Source organism: Papio anubis, chromosome 5 (genome assembly GCF_008728515.1).
Source record: "Papio anubis isolate 15944 chromosome 5, Panubis1.0, whole genome shotgun sequence".
Classification (NCBI taxonomy): Eukaryota; Metazoa; Chordata; class Mammalia; order Primates; family Cercopithecidae; genus Papio; species Papio anubis.
Window position 1 is genome coordinate 48680772 of NC_044980.1, and position 21134 is coordinate 48701905.

The 21134-nt window shown below is 38.3% G+C and overlaps 1 protein-coding gene across 4 annotated transcripts in view; it reads right to left on the reverse strand.

Moving 5' to 3' along the window:
• The window catches only part of ARL15 (ADP ribosylation factor like GTPase 15), a 394521-nt gene that overhangs the window by 191692 nt on the left and 181695 nt on the right, over positions 1-21134 (reverse strand). The window lies entirely within an intron of this gene.

The following is a 21134-nucleotide window of genomic DNA, read 5'->3' on the forward strand; positions in this document are numbered from 1 at the left end:
GCTTCTTTCCAAACCATTAACATTACCTTGGTGATATTTTTTAACAGAACTGCTTGCTGATCAGGACAGCCTTGTTTAATTTCACCTAGAGAGCTATTAGCACAATAGCTCTATGTGTCAAAGTGCTAAAGGTTGTGAAAAACTAAAATCATGGCCTTTGATACATTTGTATGGATCTGGCTTCATAACTCATGAGGAAAAATAACAGACGACAAGAGTGCACTTATGGTCTCAATACGATAAGATGTTTATTAAAATATATATATATATATATGGAGAGGCCGGGTGTGGTGGTTCACACCTGTAATCTCAGCACTTTGGGAGGCTGAGGCAGGTGAATCACCTGAGGTAAGAAGTTCAAGACCAGCCTGGCCAACATGGTGAAATCCCTTCTCTCTTAAAAATACGAAAATTAGCTGGGCGTGGCCTTGGGCACCTGTAATCCCAGCTACTTGGGAGGCTAAGGCTGAGGCAGGAGAATCGCTTGAACCTGGGAGGTGGAGGCTGCAGTGAGCCAAGATCGTGCCACTGCACTTGAGCCTGGGCAACACAGCGAGGCACCATCTCAAGAAAAAAATTTTAAAAATTTAAAAAAAACATGGAGAATCTCGTCTGCCAAGGCATGTCATGTATTATTCCTCTTTGTATTTCCATTATATAGCACAACACCTAACTCAAACTTCAGTACTGGAATGATGAAAATTGAGGGAATGAGGGAGTAAAAGTATATACTAATTAAGCTTTACAAATTTGAGACTAGAACTCTAGAGATTATTTAGTCCAACTCTCTGAGGAAACTGAGGCAGAGAGAGGTAAAGTAAGTGATCCCTTGTCATGTATCTAATAAATCACAAAATTGGGATTTGCATGAGTTGGTAGACAATCTGCCCAGGGAAGGCACAGGCACTTCCCATTACATCACGGTGACTGCTTTCATTACTTTCATTCAAGAATAGGAGGGGCAATATGTGTGCATGTGTAGAAAAGGGGTGCTACTGGTTACATAACGACAATTAGATTTCACAGAATTTCACCAATTTATTGCATATGATCAAGTCCTAACCAGTTAATAACTGTATTTTAGTCATCCACTGAACATCTAGCTCCTATGTTTGACATACCATGTTATGTGTTAGGGAAACAGTGGGGACTGGAGTTGGTGTGGCCTGGCTGGCAAGGGTCACCTGTTTGCTTCTCTTCCCAACTCTGTCATCAGTGACATCCTGTTGGTAGCTTGAAATCAATCAGGGTGAAAGTACTGTCACTATGGAAATCAGCAAATCCTACATACCAAGTCTGTTCCTCTCCCAGAGAGCTAACACACCACTGGTGACACTGAGCAGCTTATATTTTCTGGGAGAAATAGAAAAGAAAACTCTAAGATTATAATAGAGTACAATGAAGTGCTGTCATAGAGGCACTCATTAGGTCTTCTGGGAGCAAGAGATAGTCATTTCACCCAAAATGGAGCAATTCTTTTTTAATTTCATTTTTTAAATTTGAGATGGGTTCTCACTATGTTGCCTAGGCTGGACTCAAGACTCAAGTGATTCTCCTGCATCAGCCTCTTGGGTAGCTGGGACTAAAGGCACACACCACGGTGCCCAGAGGGGCAAATGTCTTGAAAGAATAATATCAGTAGCCAAACAGCTCCCATTTATTAAGCACTTCCTATCTTCCAGGTACTAAGTGTTTTAAAAAGAAAAGCTCATACAATTTCTTACAACAATCTAAGGAGGGAAGTATAATTGACTAAGGCTTTGAAACCAATTTTCAGGTCCTAAAATCTGTGATTTCACCATTGTACTACACAAAAATAACTAGGTATACATTTAATAAGAGGATCAATGACATTTGATGTTCAGCAACGTTAAATATGTGAAGACATGGGATATGAGCAGGGTTGATGCATATCAAGCAGGGTCCAACTAAGAAAACAAAACAAAAATAAAGAGGGAATATAAGCCAGAGATCATTTAGTGTAGGGAGTTAGTGGCTTAGGTGGTGGTGGAACTAAGAAAACAGCAGGGGTACTGAGATAAGCAACATCTTAGGTCAGGTTCCCTAGACACAGAGCCTGAGATGGCATTTCTTGTACACCTGATTTAGAGGGAGTGCTGTCAGGAGAAACTAGAAGTGAAAGAAGCAGGCTAGAATGGGAGAAGAAGCTAGGCAAAGACACTGTTTCAGAAATCTAGCCTCAGCTTAATGCGATGAGGAACTCTACAGCAAGGATTGAACCACAGAAGTTGTCTAGTCCAAAGGCAAGGGGGCTGGGCTATTACACCCTTGTATAGTCATTAGCCACCCCTGGGGAACAGGAGAGGGATGGGGCATGATCTTATAATCTCCCAAACACATTTGGTTGGGGCAATTATTGTCAGCCAAGGGCAGGCCTCTGGAGAAGGGTACAGGTGTGAGTCATTACCAGCCAATACTCGCAGCAGCTGGGAGATGGATGCACTGGCCCAGTAAAGGAGGTCTGGGTAGGAAACCAATAGCATCTGGTACAGGCTACATCCAGACACTACCCATATGCTCGAGAACCATCCATAAGCTGGAGGGACAAAACTAGAGGCAGTGTTACTCGCTGGTAAGTGTTTAAAACAACAAAAATAGTGTGCATGTGTATCTGTACACAAGCTTGTTATAAATTTCACTAACACAAAGGATGTGCAGCGCACAGTTTTCATAATAAGAATCAATGCAGCATGCTTTATTGTAAATTCCACATAGCCAACGAATGCCCACAGAATGCTTTATTGAGTTTGCATCCATAGCCAACTAATGGCTGCAACTGACCAACTAGTGTAGTTCTGACATGAATGGTGGCTGCTCAAAGTGCTTTATGTATATTAAATCACTTACCCATGACAGTCTAATGACTCTCATGAGGTAAATACTGTTATCAATCTCATTTTATCAACAAGGAAACCAAAACACAAAAAGATTATGTAACTTGTCCAAGGTTACACACCTAATAAATACATTTAGGTCTAATATGCTCGAAATAGAGGTCATGGACTAAAAAGGCAATGAGGCTAAGTAAAGAACTATATTACCACATAAGCTAGGAGAAAAGAAATGGAACCCTATTGGAACAAAAGGTAAGTAAATGCCTACATACATTAATGGAAATATGTCCAAAAACATTTCCCAACTGGTTAATTCAATGGATAGTTATTAAGTACCTATTCCATCCATACAAGTCTCTGAGCTAGGACCTAAAGAGATATTTAGAAAGCCATTATTCCTCTTAACTGAAACCATCAAATCCTGTAAAGTAATACAAATTACAATGAGGCCTGCAAATACAGCAGGCAGAGCAAATATGTCCACACATTAGATGGTGTCCAGTGAGTCAGATATAAAGAGAATTTGGTTGCATGTTTTAATAGAGCTTGTCCCTTGGAAACACAGGACACCTGGAAATTCAACTTCTGCAGTCAACTCTTTCAATGAGAAACTATGTTTTCATTTGCCACATTTATGAGTACATATGGCACCTGAAAATAGTGAGACATACACAAAGACACACACACACACACAAACCCAAAGAGAAATACCATAACTTTTAAAAAGTCCCTTATATGACATAATGTATGAATAATATATTAATAATGAAAAGGCCCTTTTCTTTAATCTCCTGCCCAGTCTCGTGCCCAGTCTTAGCATTCCTTTCATCATCAACACTGAACTTGGAATTCTAAATTCCCATTTTGCCTTCTCCACATGGCTTTGGTCAGCAGCAACCTAACCCATACTGAGACCAGGGCACTTCACCAGCAACGAGGTGAAGAGTGGTATGCAGTTATTCAGTCCAGCTTAGTGGGCCATGGTTTAGTCACCAGATTAAAATAAAAATTGGCTGTGTCATCAACCCAGCTGCCAGGTGTTTTGAGGAGTGAGCCTAACTGGGAAGGTTAGGGACACCTGTCTGATGCCCACATTCTCAATCCCCAAACCAAATCCAAAAGAAGTAACAAACACAGGAAGTGACGTCTTACAGCAGGCTAAGGCCACTCTTAGTTTAATGACTGAAAATGCCATGCTCTGTGTCACTTAAATTACAATTGCAACATAACATGGTTAAAGAGCAAACTCAAACCGCGTCTATGGTTTGTACAGTTAGATTAAAAAGCAAAGGGGTTAGTCCTAACAGTAGTGGGGCTGGGTGAGGGTGGTGCCAAATGTCCTAATTATACATCCAATGTTGCCTCACTAAAAGTTGGAATAAACACTTGGGAATCTAAGCTCATCAGGAGGGCCAACCAGGAGAGTCTGGCTCAGGGTACCACAATAAGAGTAGAGGGAGAACACAGGAGCATAACAAGTCCTCATTGTGTAAATTCATTTCTGTGGCACACTATAGATGTTAACAACATCCTCTCATTATTCATTAATACATCCATCCAACAGATATTTACTGAGCACCTGGCACCATTCTAGGTGCTGAGGAAATAGCAGGAAACAAAACAGACAAAAATTTCAGTCTTTATACTGCTCACAGCGAAGCCAGCCTATCATCATAGAGGTTAAAAATCCCAAGTACTCATCTGGCCAACTGAGACCTAACAAAGGTCTGCAAAGGTCTGCGGAGAACCTCTGAAAAAGACTTAGCTTTTCAATAAAAAGAGATGCCCAAAGAGAGCCACCTCTCTTACAGTTTTTAGATATCATTGAGTGATATGCTGAATCTTTGAACAGCATCAGCCTTCTAGCAACCTTGAAGGAGACATATCTACACGCTGAGGATGTCAGAATAGGAAAACAGAAAGAGCCTGGGTCCTCAAGCACATCCCTGAGTAGCAGAACAAACCACCTACATACATTATAAGGACTCCTTATTATGTCAGCACAATAAATGCCTATTACTCAAGCCAATTTTAGGACAATGTGCAACCAAAAAGATGCCAGGTTCCCTCATATTAAATTAAAAGGCTATGAATAGGTTCCTTAAAACAGTAGTTCTTTGAAAGATGTAACCAATGAGTTTAAAAATAGGGATATTCAGGAATCAACAATAAAAACAGGTACTCAAAGTTATCCCTGTGGAAAATCTGATCTCTAGACCACTGCTATCCAGTTAAAATTTTTGCAGTGATGAAAACATTCTACATCTGTGCTTTCCAGTATGGTAGGCACTAGCTGCACATGGCTATTGAGCACTTGAAATGTGGCTAGTGTCACTGAGAAACTCAATCGTTTGTTTCATCTATTTAAAGTTAAAACACCACATTGGACAGTGCCGCTCCAGACGTTTCCATCAGTGACTGCTGACATAAAAGACCACAAGAAACCACTAAGACAGGAGCAGATACAGAGATCTCATTCTGTCTTTGAAAGGAAGAGCACAAGGCCTTGCTGGTATAGGAGGGGCTGCTGTCACCCCTATCCAACTGTGGTTCCCCAGAGGGCAGTTGCTGAAGGACTCTGCAACAGGCCAACCAAGACTGCTGCCAGCCACACTGTGGTGGCGGAAGAGTCGGGGTGAGAAGTTCAGCTGTTCTCCTCTTTCCATCATCTTACCACAGTCTTAAAAAATAAAAGTAAGTAAGAATAAATTCCTTCTGGAAAACTGAATGGGACTGGAGACCCATAAACAAGCCAGTTTGGGAGAACTTGAATTGTAAATGGGTATTCGAATCTTAGTGAATGTTGTAGCCTTAGAACACAGGTTACCTCAGCAGTATTGTTAATACTTTAAGAGGAATGCTTCCCAGCATGGGAGATGAAAAGGAGAAGGAGGAGAAATGCAATACTTTTAAATTCTTTTTAAACTCCTCCCATCTGCAAAACCTCAGTCTTTTAGATTGGTGATTCTTTGGACTTTTTTTCATCTTTTAAACAGACTCAATCTTTTTTTTTTTTTTTTAAATAAACAACTAATAATTCAGGCAGGGCTAAGACATACATATCTAAACTCAAACTTTTATTATGGACTTTCCCACCCACACAACAGAACAAGCCAAAATATAGGAAAGTAAGTTAAGCCCTCCCACTAAATAGTCAATACAAACTTTGTATTGGGTACTGATTCTGTTGGGTATCAGAACAGTATAAAGGTTCACAAACAGGATAGAATCAAAAAGTATCCCAAAGAACATAGGTTAATGTACTTTGTGTTTTTAGTACAGTGCTTAGCACAGGCTGTATTATGGCTGTGTATTTTCAAATACTACTAAAGGACTCTGAGAAAGGCTTAACTATGAGTAGAGTGAAGTTTCATTGTAAATATGTTTAAGGAATTCTTAATATTAGATGTTGAATGAGAGATTCCTTGCAGAACTGGGTATGTACTAGAAACATAAAAATTAGTTGCTAATAACTGTACTCAAGCCACCACCATCAACCAAAAAGATAGATTCTTTGTAGAGCAAAGAATGATTTGCTTGGTAAATTCTACATTCTACGTTTGAGAAATCAGAATAAGTATTCTATAAAAGATTAATTCATTAAAAACTATTGCATTTCCATTATGGGTAATACTGTTAGCTGTGGTCAGAGTATGGTGATGAATCAGACACGAAAATGCACAAAACTCCCATGTGGTTCTTCCAATGTAATCAGGAAGATGAAATATGCATTTAGATTACTACGCTACAGGGGTAGAAAGTGTTACAAGGAGAACCAAGAGAAACAGACCAGAAGGTTTTTAGAAATTATTATCAGCTGCAAGATCCGGTAAAGCTTGGTGGAGTAGGCAACATTTGATCTGGCCCTTGAAGCGCATGTAGTGGTTTGAATGTACAAGAACTAAGGGGACAACTCACATGGTAGGAACTCCAGGCAAAGGAGCTAACAAAACCAAATTCATAAGGGTGGAAACCTTGGGTCCAGTCCAGGAGAGCAAAACGTTTTGCTCATTTGTGGAGTATCTAAGGAGATCAACAGAGGAACGTGGCAGCAATGGCAAAGTGGCATCAGATTATGGAGAACTATAAATGCTAAATCAAGTCATTTGAGAACTTCAAGTTATAAGCACTTAATATTTTTGAGCAGAGTAGTGATATAATTTGAGCGAGTTTTCTGGTCAAGTGTTAGTATATTAGTGATAATTTGTGCCAGTTTTCTAGATAAGTATCTTAGTTCATTAGAGACTGGGTAATTTATAAACAATAGAAATTTATTTGGCTCGGTGGGGCTGGGAAATCCAAGTTCAAGGGATCACATCTGGCAAGGGTCTTCTTGCTGCATCATAACATGCAGAAGGCATCACATGGTGACAGAGCATGCAAGAGAGAGAGGAGAAAAGGAGAAAACTCCTGAAATGAACCTATTTCCAAAAGAACAGCATTAATCCATTTTTGAAAGTGAAGCCCTTGTGACTTAATCACCTCTTAAAGGTTCTACCTCTTAATTTTTGAAGGGGCATTCAAACCATAGCCACAAGTATGAGTAATTCAACTGAAGCTGTGCAAAGACCAGTGGGAAGGCCATCCTACTGATCCAGCTGGAAGGTGATGAGGGCATGAACCATAGTGAGAACATAAAGGAGGGGCCGATGTCAGAATGCAGGCATGGTCCTCAATACGATTGTTAGGAATTGACATAGAAGATAATGATGTAAAATTGTGTTTGGAGTCACATAGACATCTAGAATATGTGTTGAGGGAGGATAAGGTGAGGAGAAGGCAACTGGCATATCAGCTTGTATGGTATGTAGAACTTTGTTTTATAAAAGGTAGGCTGAGGACCACCTGCCTTGGAATCTTCTGGAAGGCATGCCATTTAAAGTTCCTGGGCAACACACAATTCAGTAATCTTTCTAGGCCTTAAAGTGTGTGATCACTGGGTTAGAATTCCAATATAATGGTACCGAGGAGATTAGGATGCTTCCAAAGTGGACCTCTTAGTTTTGAGATTGCCCTCCCAATTCCAGCTCTTCTGTCTTGGGACTTGAGTCAGCCAAAGTTAGAATAAAGACAGTTTAAAGAAAGACTTTTATTCCTGCTAGAAAATAACTCTAAATTTATGCATAAATTTCAGTAGATCTTAAATGTCTCTTTCTCATATTAAAGACAATGAGTATATGTGCCATGTCAGAAATTAAAGCCATGTTAAACATTTTTATAAAAGAATAATAAACTCATAACATATTAATATAAATAACATTTTTAATGAAAATAAACAATTTTGAAAACAAAAAAATGAGAAAATTGGGAAATCTTTTTAATCTGGTTAATAGAAGAGGGCTGGATTCTCGTATCTGCTTCTACAGTTAATCTGTTGTTAATATGTTGTTTGGGTTGAAGTACATGAAGAAAGTCTAGTCTCACATAGATAACTCAATAAGGGAGGCATGTTTTAATAACCTTTTTAGGTAACTGTTGATTGTCTTCTTTGATACTACACTGAAATTCTTCAACAGGTGGTTGTTTCTTAATCAGTTGTAATGTGGAATCTGAAAACCTTATCAGCAAACTTTTTGTACTCAGTTAATTAACTTGCATTGGTCTCTCTTATACTTTGAATGTGTTTTTTTATCTATGCATGGCTTTGTAACATCATGCATTGGTCATTTTGAAAATATTGGTTCACTGAGTAGTGTAGAGCTTCCAAGTGTTTACAGATTACTTTATGAATATCTGTCTGTTAATATCACCACCAGTCTCATCACTGAAAAGCTGTCGAACTCACTCAAAACTTAGCAGAAACAAGTTTTCTAAAACTCTAGCTTTTGCTTGAAAACAAATTTTATCATTGACAACAAATACTATCATTTGTTTTCCTTGAAATGACAGGCTTGCACATCTATTTTTGAGAAAATGTCTATCAAATACTCAAATCTGAATAATCGTAGTTTGTCCGTTGAAATTTCAAGTAAAAATGGAGTTGTGTGAAGTAGCTTACAGCTCAAACAGTTGTACAGGTGCTTATTGTCAAATCAACTGTCTACTTTGGTATGTAGCAAAAATGTATTTTGCTTACTTCTCATTTAGTCACAGAATATTTTAAAAGGTATGTTTAAGAACTAATTTAATAATATAATAATTTACTGCCGTACTAAGGGAATTCTTGGGTGAAACTGGCCTTTTCTGCCCCTGCAAGTATGTGATTAGTCAAGAATACAGTGACTACTTGTTTGTTGCCAGTACCTCTGTCAGTGCTGAGTACCTTCGCTCACCACTGCTTTCGTACCGTAAGTGAAAATAGCAAATAATGTCTTAGCATAATTATTAACATAGTTTTGATCGCCTGAGCCATCTGAAAGGGTCTTGAAGACTACCTTTTGAGAACCGCTGCTTAACATTGCAGACTTATTGGCTGTCTTCTGCTAAGTATACGGATGTTACATAAACCGAGTCTTAGTTTTTACTTCCAGTAATAAGGATTGTATTTTTTGTGTCTCTGCTATAGAGCCACCAGCAGTGAAACAGCCTAAAGTGACACTTAAATGCTTTTCTTTGGGTAGCTGAGGGAGGCCCTATTGGTGTCCCAGCCATAACTCCATTTCCATGGGTATTAGAAGCCTTCTCATAGCCTTTGCCTTCAGGGTGAGAGTGGGGGGTCTCTGACTACTGCAGTTTGCTTTGCTTGGGTGCTTTGGGCAAACCAGAAGTGCTGGGAAATTAAAGCCTGCCCTCCTCAACAGCCCTGAAGCCACCACTGATAGGCAAGGGGGCAGAGTCGGGAGAGGTGGCTAAGACCCAGTCCCTTCACCCCTAGCATCTATTCTGTGCTATAGCTCCCAGCGTTCCAGCAAGATTAAACTGTTGTTACCCACAGCGGTCTCTGGCTCCTTTTGTGCATTGTTCTCTCTTTCTCTGTTTTACTTCCAACTCTGCCACTGGTGTTTCTTATAGTCACCTCTCAAACTGTTTGTACTGGGGGAATTCAAAATAAGGCAAAATAAGGTTCCTTTGCTGACTATCTTCTAGCTTTTGGAGGAAGGAAGAACTTTTTTTCTTCTTTTCTCACATTTTCTTATGGTAGATTTCTAATAAATATAAAAATACCTTACTAATCTTTCAGGTTTTGCAGTTAACCATACATCCAGGAGCGTGGCAGGTATTTGTTTGTGCTTGGCAGTTTGGACTTGGAGGAAGTGGAGGTATGGGTGGGTGGTACTGTTCAACTTAAGTATTAATAGGCAGTGAGTGAGAGACAGGGTCCTTAAGCAACACAAAACCACCTCAGGTAGTTTTCCTCAGGACTCTATAATAATTATTAATTTCTGAATCCAATCTAGACACTCTGCCTGACTTACAAAGCCATCCATATTCTGTTTTCACACTAGCTATTTACTTATCACTAACTCAGATTTTCTGTTTCACATTCATACTTCTCACTGTGCCCCATAATCCACCTGTTCCTAATTTCCTCCAAGGTTATGCTCTGCTGCCCCCTACTAACCTCGTTGGATGCCTTGTCTTCCCCTTCTCTACAATATCCATCTTAACCATTCTTTACAGCCTATGGCTCTTAAACATGCATGCTCATTTGAATAGAACATTCTGTCCCTTCCCGTTTCACTGGAGCCTCTGACATTTTCTGGGAAGCAGCACCATGTAGTGGAGAAGAGCACATGGTCTTTGGAGTCAGATAATCCAGAGTCTGAATCCTAGATCTGCCACTTATTTGCTGGACTTCAAGCAAAATGCTTGTCTCAATTTTTTCTTCCATTAAATGAGGATAAGAAAGCCTAAAGGGTTAAATGAGATGATGTATATAAATACCTTACAAGGTTAGTTGCAATGTGGTATGTAGGTGTGGTAGGGGTTGGCGATGACTATATGTTGATCATCTTTTATTTCCTATGTGGATATTCACAGCAGATCTCACTGTAGTCTGGGGACTTTGGTTTTCTTCAGCTTAACAGTAACCATTGTCTTTTTGACACTTAGTTTTTTGACTGTTTGAAAAGTGAAATAGGAAAGTACATCTCCCTTTAGATTTCAATCTTTATATCATCTTCCTGATTACACTGGAAGAACCATATGGGAGTTTTGTGCATTTTCGTGTCTGATTCATCACCATACTCTGACCACAGCTAACAGTATTACCCATAATGGAAATGCAATAGTTTTTAATGAATTAATCTTTTATAGAATACTTATTCTGATTTCTCAAACGTAGAATGTAGAATTTACCAAGCAAATCATTCTTTGCTCTACAAAGAATCTATCTTTTTGGTTGATGGTGGTGGCTTGAGTACAGTTATTAGCAACTAATTTTTATGTTTCTGGTACATACCCAGTTCTGCAAGGAATCTCTCATTCAACATCTGATATTAAGAATTCCTTAAACATATTTACAATGAAACTTCACTCTACTCATAGTTAAGCCTTTCTCAGAGTCCTTTAGTAGTATTTGAAAATACACAGCCATAATACAGCCTGTGCTAAGCACTGTACTAAAAACACAAAGTACATTAACCTATGTTCTTTGGGATACTTTTTGATTCTATCCTATTGATGAACCTTTACACTGTTCTGATACCCAACAGAATCAGTACCAAGAACTGAAAGCATAGAAAAGAAGGCTTTGTAGGAATAGTTCACAGGGAAATGTTCCCCTTCCATACTGCACCTATAAAAGCCAACAGCTGACTCCTTAGAAGACCCACAGATGCCAAGGTGATCTGAAACACTTTTTTTTATAGTTGCAAATGTTTACTAAGCAGCTATTTTTTTTTTTTTTTCTTTTTTAAGACAGAGTCTCACTCTGTCACCCAGGCTGGAGGTGCAGTGTGAGTGTCCGCTCTGCAAACTCCGCCTCAGGTTCTTGTCATTCTCCTCCAGCCTCCGGTAGCTGGGACCTGAGTGGCAGCAGCCACCACGCCTGGCTAATTTTGTATTTTTAATAGAGGCGGAGGTTTTCACTATGTTGGCAGGATGGTCGATCTCCCTGGCCTCGCAATCCCTCCCTTAGCCTCCCAAAGTGCTGGGATTACAGGCATGAGCCACTGGCCCTTCCTAGGCTAATTCTTGAGCTACTGGCATGACCCAAAACAAGGAAATAGCACTATAGCGTTGTTATGGAGAGAAAATCTGAGAATTTGGCCAGACTGGAAAGCTAGATAGAACAGCTTTGCTGCAGTGACACTGACAAAGAAACTAATAAATTAGGAAGAGCCAAAATAGAGACGTTGTGGCTGATAGAAAGATATGTGTTGCATACCCAGGGTGAAATAAGATCTTTTAATACTGTGGAAATGCTACTGCGTTCTAGCACAACTTGCCAATTTCCCCAACCAGTATTTTTTCTTTTTATCAGAAACTTTAACTTACCAATCCTGTGACAAAACTGACAAAGATGCAAGAGGTTCTAGATTAAGACAAACTCATGGAAAAAGTTAAAAACCATCTAATGTCTCATCCTACATAGCGTGAAGTATAATTAGAGTCACATACTATAAGCCTTGATGCTCAAAAGTAGAATATTAAATTTATCCCTCACTTTGAGTGTTTTTTCTTCTGTGACTAATCAGACTTCAAAACAAGTTATTACCATATTTACTCACATAACAAAACCTTGAGAGAAGTATACTTGCTCTACAACATACGATTGCATTCACATTTGTTCTTTCATCTTTTAACTGTCTCTATGACATTCTTGTTGGAAATGCTTATCAGAGCTCCTAAAATGAGAGTTCCATTTCTCCACTTGCCCCATTCCCTTTGTTCTAGTTGTTGTCACCCTGTTGATGACAGAAGGTCACCCAGCATCATGTTCAGGCTCAAGCATAAAATAGTGAATGGCAAAGGAACAGTCTGGATTTTAGGGAGGTGACATCAATGTTTAATTTTGTAATGTGCATAAGCTAATATACATTATAATTTGAATTCTGTAATTAGATAAGCCAATGCACTTTACAAATCATAAATAAATTTGGGCAGCTCTAAGTTTAGGGATCAAGTATGTTCCAAAACTTTCCAAAGCTTCTAATTTTTTTCAGAATTCAGTACACAATTTTCCTTGAAAACAAAGCAGTGAATCTCAGGAGTGAGATTCAGCCCTGAAAGATAGAATGATGGTAGAGTGATTAACAGCATGGACTCTGATGTCAGGCTTACTGAGTTCAAAGCCTGGCTCTGCCACATATCATCTAACATGAAAACTCAGCTTAATTGTTCCAAGCCTCAGTTTCCTTCTCAATAAAAGAGAAGAAAATAATAATACTTAGTTACCTCATAGGATTGTGAGGATTAAATAACTTTTTCACACAGTACATAGAATATGCTAACTGCTCATAAGTGTTTACTGTCATTTTGTTATGGACGTTACTATTATTATTTGGCCACCATTTAAGCCTATAACTCACAGAACTACTGAACTAAGAACTAACTCAAGTTAGTTCAGTACCTGGAAGTAAAAGTCTACCAGATGCTGAACAAAAAAAGGCAAAGAATAGGTTTTCTGCAATTCCTGAGATAACCAATATTATAAAAAATAAACCAAAGTTTTTATCTGGGACAGACCCTTTTTTTTCTGTTCAAGTAACTTTCTCTTATGTCCTGTATCACCTTCAGCCTCAGTATTTTATAATCTCCAATTTCTTCCTCTCTCATTGCTGTCTAGATTTCTTCCCTTGACTAACACCAAATAAGAAATTTCTCCCCTTCAGATGAAAACGCATGTTCCTTCAGTACAGGTGTCTTCAACTAGACTTGAACACAAACAGCATGTTTAGTCATGTTAATATTCAGGTGACACTCTTATGAAAACCAAAACAGATCACTAATACAAACTGGTTTTGTCCGCATGTGTGCACGCGCGTGTGTGCGTGTACGCATGCATTTGAGAGTTGATATTACCTACAAGGCTGACATACAGTATACATACACATACATATAAAGCTATTATTACACTTTATGACGTTTCTCTTTCTTTTGTTATAAAGCACAGATAACCAAAAATTGGTACCATTTTTTTTCAGTGGTTTACATAGTTGCACGAATAAGAGCTCAGGCAGCATGGGTTAAGGCAGGGGGTGCCATTTGTAGGCAAGTACTCTTCTTTTTTTCTGTCAAGTAGATTTTTAAATAAAATATAATTGGCTTGTGAATACAAGAAAAGCAAACACAAATCTAAGCACAAAATGGGCTTTTTCTTAATAATTCTTGTAACTGTTTATAACCCACTTTTTTAGCCTTTTCACAGCTTTTACTTAAGCATTCTAATTTCACCAGTTACCTGTCTCCATAGCTCTACTAATCAACTTTCGTAAAACACCCCAAGATTCTCGTTTGTCCTGTTCATCACTGTGTCTCCCATATCTATACAGAATCTGGCACAGAGCAGGCCATCTATATTTATTGAGGATGGATGAATTAATGAAGCAGATGGGAGAGAGTGATTATAAACTATTACATCAATTAAGGATGAAGTCATTTTACGCCAATAATCTAAAATAAACTCTTACACCCTCTCTTCCTTTTATATTTCTTCTTTTTTTTTTCACGAGACAGAGTTTCTTTTTTGCCCAGGCACAGTGCAATGAATTAGATCTCGACTCACTACAACCTCATCTCCTGGGTTCCAGAGTGATTCAGCCTGCCTCAGCCTCCCCCTAGTAGCTGGGATTACAGGTCCCTGCCACCACGCCCAGCTAATTTTTTGTATTTTTAGTAGAGACAGGGTTTCACCATGTTGGCCAGAATGGTCTCGATCTCTTGACCTCGTGATCTGCCTACCTCGGCCTCCCAAAGTGCTGGGATTACAGGCATGAGCCATCGCGCCTGGCTTCTTTTATATTTCTTATCTGAGATACTGTTGCTTATCTGTGAGCTTCTTTCTAATGTGGTACAGTCCCTTTTTTTCTATTCTCAGAAGCAAGCTTCCCCTTTGTGCTTGAAATTGCCATTTTAAAGAGGATGCTAGTAACATGATCATCCTATTTCAGACAATTCTAAATGAATACTTTCTATCAGTGAAGCTGGATGAATGAACCATTAAAATCATGTCTTAAGGCGATCAGACTTCCCTCTTTACACAATTACTATATATTAAAACAAGACTAGCCCACTCCATCACGTATACCATCAAGCCGGTTTCTTCTATCTTATGCTCTGGAATGCATCTTACTGTCTCAAGAGGCAAGTGGAACTCTCAAAATGAAATTAATTTTAATTAACTTGAAAATATAAATGTGAATGTGTCATACAGCACTTGGAAAGAAAAGGTTATACGAAAGACAGTGTCACTGCATTAAAGGAGTAGGGATCAATGCACTAGCCAAAAAGAAGACAAATGACTTTGAAACATTGCCTGAGGTTAAGCACTTCACTTCCAAATACAGTTTCCATGAAGAACACACTCAGGAGGAAAGGGAGAGAGACAGTGTAATTTGAATGATGTTACACCTACTGTCTAAATTTTATTTAGATTAGGATAGTTAAAAACTATATTTGCCTGAGGACAGAGAATAGGCTACACGAGAAGACACATTTATTGGGTATCCAGTAAGGTTCCACAATGCTGAATTTTCTTACAATTCTGATAATAGATTAGGACTTATTTTCATAGTTGACTGATAAGAAGATATCACTCTTTCATGTTCTTCTTATTCTAGACAGGTTGAAACGGTTATAGGGCAACATGTATAAAAGTATGTTAATCTGCTTAAGCTTGTAATTCAGACATAGGATCAACGTCCATTTTTAAAACATGTCTTTTAAACACATTTATCATAGGCTTGCTGCTGTTCTGAATATTTTTTCTTATATACAAATGACTGACCACAGAAAAAAATAGCAAAGAAAAAAACGCATTATCCATCACACCTCCATCCTTTGGTTTGTATCCTTCAAGATTTTGTCTCTTCCTTAACTAGAAAAATGAGGATTTTGCTATAAACCTCAAAAATCAGATCATTCTATTCAACACACACACAAACATAGTCTTAGCAAAAATCAATCTAAGGTCATGCATCCTTGTTAATAGTCAATACATAAGAAAACTTCAGAATGACCCATATTTTGTATTTTCATAAAGCCAGAAACCACATATTTTCTTTCTTTATACTTGCCATAATGGAGTCATAGGTGCTCAGTGATTTTGGATTTAAATAAGGTTAGGGACAGCAAAAAGTCATCCCAAGCTTACCCCACAGAAATGTTACATGGTGAAGGCTACCCCTTCATGTTTGTGACAGGTAGACTCTAAGATGACCTCCAGTGATCCCCACTTCTTGATATTGACACCTTGTGTAATCTCCCCTTGAGTGTTTACTTGGCTAGTGCCTTGCTTCTAACAAAGAGAATGTGGCAAGGTGATGGGATGTCACTTCCTTGAATAGGTATCTTCTGTCTTGCTATCAGATTCTCTCTATTGCCTTCCCAGTAAGCAAGTTTGTTTTGTTTGTTTGTTTTGTTTTGTTTTATTTTATTTTTTGAGACAGAGTCTCACCCTGTTGCCAAGACTGGAGTGCAATTCTCCTGCCTCAGCCTCCTGAGTAGCTGGGATTACAGGCACGCACCACCACACCCAGCTAATTTTTGTATTTTTAGTAGAGACGGGGTTTCACCATGTTGGCCAGGCTAGTCTCGAACTCCTGACCTCAGGCGATCTGCCTGCCTTGGCCTCCCAAAGTGTTGAGATTATAGGCGTGAGGCACTGCGCCCGGCCCCAGTACACAAGTTTTTATGAAGCAAACTGCCACACTAGAGAGTCATACATGGCAAGGAATTGAGTGCATTCTCTCACCTAGGAACTCAGGCTGCTAGGAACTGAGACCCTCAGTCTAACACTGCCCCCACAAGGAAATGAAATCTGCCAACAAAAACAAGAATTAGAAAGAGATCCTTTTATGGATGAATAATATTCCATTGCATGGATATATCACACTGTTTATCTATTCATCTGCTGATGAGCATGTGCATTGCTTCCATCTTTTGGTTATCGCGAATAGTGTGGCCGTGAATATTGGTGCACAAGTTTTTGTTTGAACATCTGTTTTCAATTATTTTGTATCTATTATCTACAAGTGGAACTGCTGGTCAAATGGTAATTCTATGTTTAACTTACTGATAAAACGTGTGTTAAGTCCCTAAATTTGTAGTGAATTGTTACACAGTAATAGATAATTAATGTAAAGTTTAAAATGAATTTGCAGCTAGGTAGAAATTCCCAAATGTGAATTAATGAACTACAGGGAGAAAAAAATAATAATTTACAATTCGTCTGATTGGCAACTCATGATTCCCCCAGTCAATAGTATTTACTGCATTCTCAAAATACTTCTTTCAAAAGCAACATTAAAAAAATTACTATGAGGCTTTGCCGGGCGCCGTGTGTTGCGCTGTGCTGTATTGCAGAGATTTTTTTTTTAGAAAAGAAAAGGGCACAGTCTCTACCCTCAGAGTGCACAGATTTCCACTTAAGAATTACTTCTGCTGATATTCTCCAGAATTCTGTTCATCAGTTTATTTCTTCTCTTGTTGTACATCCTCTTTGGGAAAGTCTGTACTCACATTGTTTCATCCACCTCTAATATCATGAAAACACTCAGTTCAAACGCTCTCATCTAATTTTCTCCTGAGCACCCATACTCTTACTTCTTCTACCATATATTCCCTTCTAGATATTCCCCAGGTATTTTAAACTCAACTTGTCCCCAAATAAACTAATTCTTGCTACACACTCTTTTCCAGCCCAACCTCTTGAATTCCCTATCAGACTTAGCAGCCAAGATTGAAACTATGAATCTTAAGTCCTTCTTTATCCCTTATCCTTTATTCCTAATTGTCAGTCGTCAACTGCCCAACTTACCTCTCCTCTATAACCCTGTGTAACTGCCAAGCTCTTTGACACTTTTAAAATTTCTCTGCTATGATTTGAATGTGTCCCCCAAAAAGCGTGTATTGGGAAGTTGGTCCCCAATCCAGCAGTGTTAGGAGGTAGGGCCTAATGGAAGCTGCTTAGGTCATGAGGGATTCACCACCACAAATGGATTAATGCTGATTATAAAAAGGCTTCAGGCTGTGAGTTCAATCTCTTACTCTTCTGCCTTCTGCCACAGGATAACACGGTAAGAAGGCCCTTGCCAAGTGCCAATGCCAAACTTCCCAGCCTCCAGACCTTGAGCTAATAAATTTCTGGTCATTATAAATTATTCAGTCTCAGGTATTTTGTTACAATAGCACAAATGGACTAAGATGTTCCTCTGGCTGTTTTTCCTCTGCTACACTTATGGCTTATCTAGACAATTCCTATGCGTATTTCAAGCCTGAACCCAAACATTATGTCCTTGTGAAGCCTTCCTTAATTTTATTTTTTATAAGACTACTTTCTCTATCCATTTTGATCCTGGAACAAATTGATTATCTCTTCAATTTCAAAAGCTAGACATATAACAAAGCATCAGTTTTTACATGCCTAGTTCTTTTATTTCTGCACTTATGTTTTGAGGCCATTTTTTCTGGATATTTTAGGTAGCTAATATAGGAATCAACATATAATCTTCACTCAATTCATACATGCTGGATTTAAAATAGCCATCTGATTTATATTATAATTCACTTAATCAACTAACAAGTATGTATTGAGTAGCTTCTATGTATCACACGTAACACTAGGCATAAGGAATATGGTGGCAAACCAAATAGACATGACCCCCTGCCTGACTCATGAGCTCATAGTCTCGCAGGTCACTGAATTGATAATACATTTATGACACTATGTCATTTAGGCTTCAGCCTATCTCTGAGCAACACAAGTATTTCCTATATTTACTATTGTGATTCTTTTGTGTTTTTTTTGTTTGTTTGTTTGTTTGTTTTTTTTTTTTGAGATGCAGTCTTGCTCTGTCGCCCAGACAGGAGTGCAGTGGCGCGATCTTGGCTCACTGCAACCTCTGCCTTCCATGTTCAAGTGATTCTCCTGCCTCAGCCTCCCGAGTAGTTGGGATGTGTGCCACCATGCCCGGCTAATTTTTTTGTGTTTTTAGTAGATATGGGGTTTTACCAGGATGGTCTCAATTTCCCAACCCCATGATCCGCCCACCTTGGCCTCTCAAAGTGCTGGATTACAGGTGTGGGCCACTGCACTTGGCCTTACTATTTTGATTCTTAAATAAAAACTGGAAAATTAAATTTCTTTTTAATGAGTTATAAGTAAATTTTATTACCATCATTAGCACTGCATTAAAAATAACAAAAAAACCAATCCCCTCCTGATATCTTTCAACATACATGACTGTTTGTATAATACCTAAACCTAAATATTTAATATCTAAATCTGAACACTGATAGGATGCCTCAACTATCCAAAACACAGCTAAAAATTAGGAACCATGAGGCAGCCAACAGAAATGTCTCCAAATTAATAATCTAAAGCTCACATGCTTAACATTCTAAAAGTCCCTCAGGACCGCACAGAAATCTGGCATAGAAAAAAAAGTGATCACACTTAATTTCTTGGCTCCCTATTCAGAGCATATTAGAAGTAGTAAATCATTATGTGGGTGATGTAAGAGAGAGAGAATCTGCCAGAAACAGGCACAGAGACAGTAGCAAGAAGAGATAGCTACAACAGAGACTAAATCAAGAAATTAAGAAATTAAACAAGAAGAGATAATAACTATGAAAGAAAATAAGGCACAGAACAGAAATTAAAAGCACAGCAGTTCAGATTTAATGTAGCATGCAATAGCCACCCACTTTCCCAATAGTATTGTAGGGTTTCTGATGTCCATCAAATAAATGATGAATTATATTCCTGGCATTTTCATTTATTATCATTTGAACATATAAATGTAACGAGGAAAGTCTGATGAATGCCATTACCAACAATCCTGTCTAATCCAGCTTCAACTCACTTCCTCCTTTCTATTATTTTAAAGCAAACCGTTAATATTACATACTTTCATCTGTAAATATTTTGGTACATATCTAAAAGATAAGAATTCTTCTTTAAAACATAACCAAAGTACCATCAATATATGTAAAAGAAATTAAAATCAATTGTAAAGTTTGTAGTCCATTTTCAGCATTAAAATATCTTAAAATATTGGCTGGACCATGGTGGCTCATGCCTGTAATTCCAGAACTTGGGGAGACCAAGGTGGGAAGACTGCTTGAGCCCAGGAGTTCAAGACTAGCCTGGGCAACACAGGGAGACAAAAAGTAAAAAATCAGCCGGACATGGTGGCACATGCCTGTAGTCCCAAATAATTGGGAGGCTGAAGCAAAAGAATTGCTTGAGCCCGAGATGGAGGAGCCATGATTGTACCACTGTACTCTAGCCTATCTCAAAACAAAACAAACAAAGAAACAAAACCATAAAATGTTTTAAAATATTAAATCAAAATATATTTTTATATTCTCAATGTAATTGATTAAACGTCAAGAGAGATTTTTAAAAAATGTTCTGGGAAGCACTCTCTTTGCTAATGCAACACCCAGTGAAGATGTGACATCATTAAATTATGATATTGAAACTTAATTCTTTAATTAAGGAAAATCCTTTTATAGAAAATCATAAAGAAATTTTGTTTAGTCTACAGTAGCTCTTTCAGTTTTAAAAGGTAACAATTTGATTTATTATTATTTGACGGTCATAGACTAATTCCCTGAAAGTATCAGAAACAATATATTACTAACTTATTAGGAGATCACAGGCTATCTTGAGAAAACTTCATGTCAAAATTAGTTGTATTAGTACTGAGATGTAATTATTCTTCAAAAGGATCATAAAATCAAAAACAAGTAGGGCAAAACAAATACAATGATATACACCTGGGAAATAAAGAATTGGTCTTGGGTAGCTAAAACTTAGGTAGAAAATTAAAGAACTGGGGACACAAGTACATAATCATCTCTTCTTTCAATTAAAAGCCGTGGTTTGAAGGAAACTTAAATGAATGGGACTCGAGGTAGTTCAATTGGAAACTAGAAACCTATTTGGCACATCTAAGGAAGGATGTGTATGTATGTGTGGAGGGGAGAAGATGGGCAGAACACAAAACAGCTTTAAATTGAATTTGAGAGAGAAATGTTTAGATAAAATCTGAAACTACAAATCTTATCTTCTTCCTAACTTAGACGTGCCTTGGAAGGATTACAGAAGTGCTGAGATCCCTGCAACTCTTGGGGTATCCAGTGGGACCTGGGGCATGCTCTCCCCATCTCTTGTCATCACCTCTAGCAGTAAGCAGTTTCTGTTTATCCTAATATACCATTAAAATATCA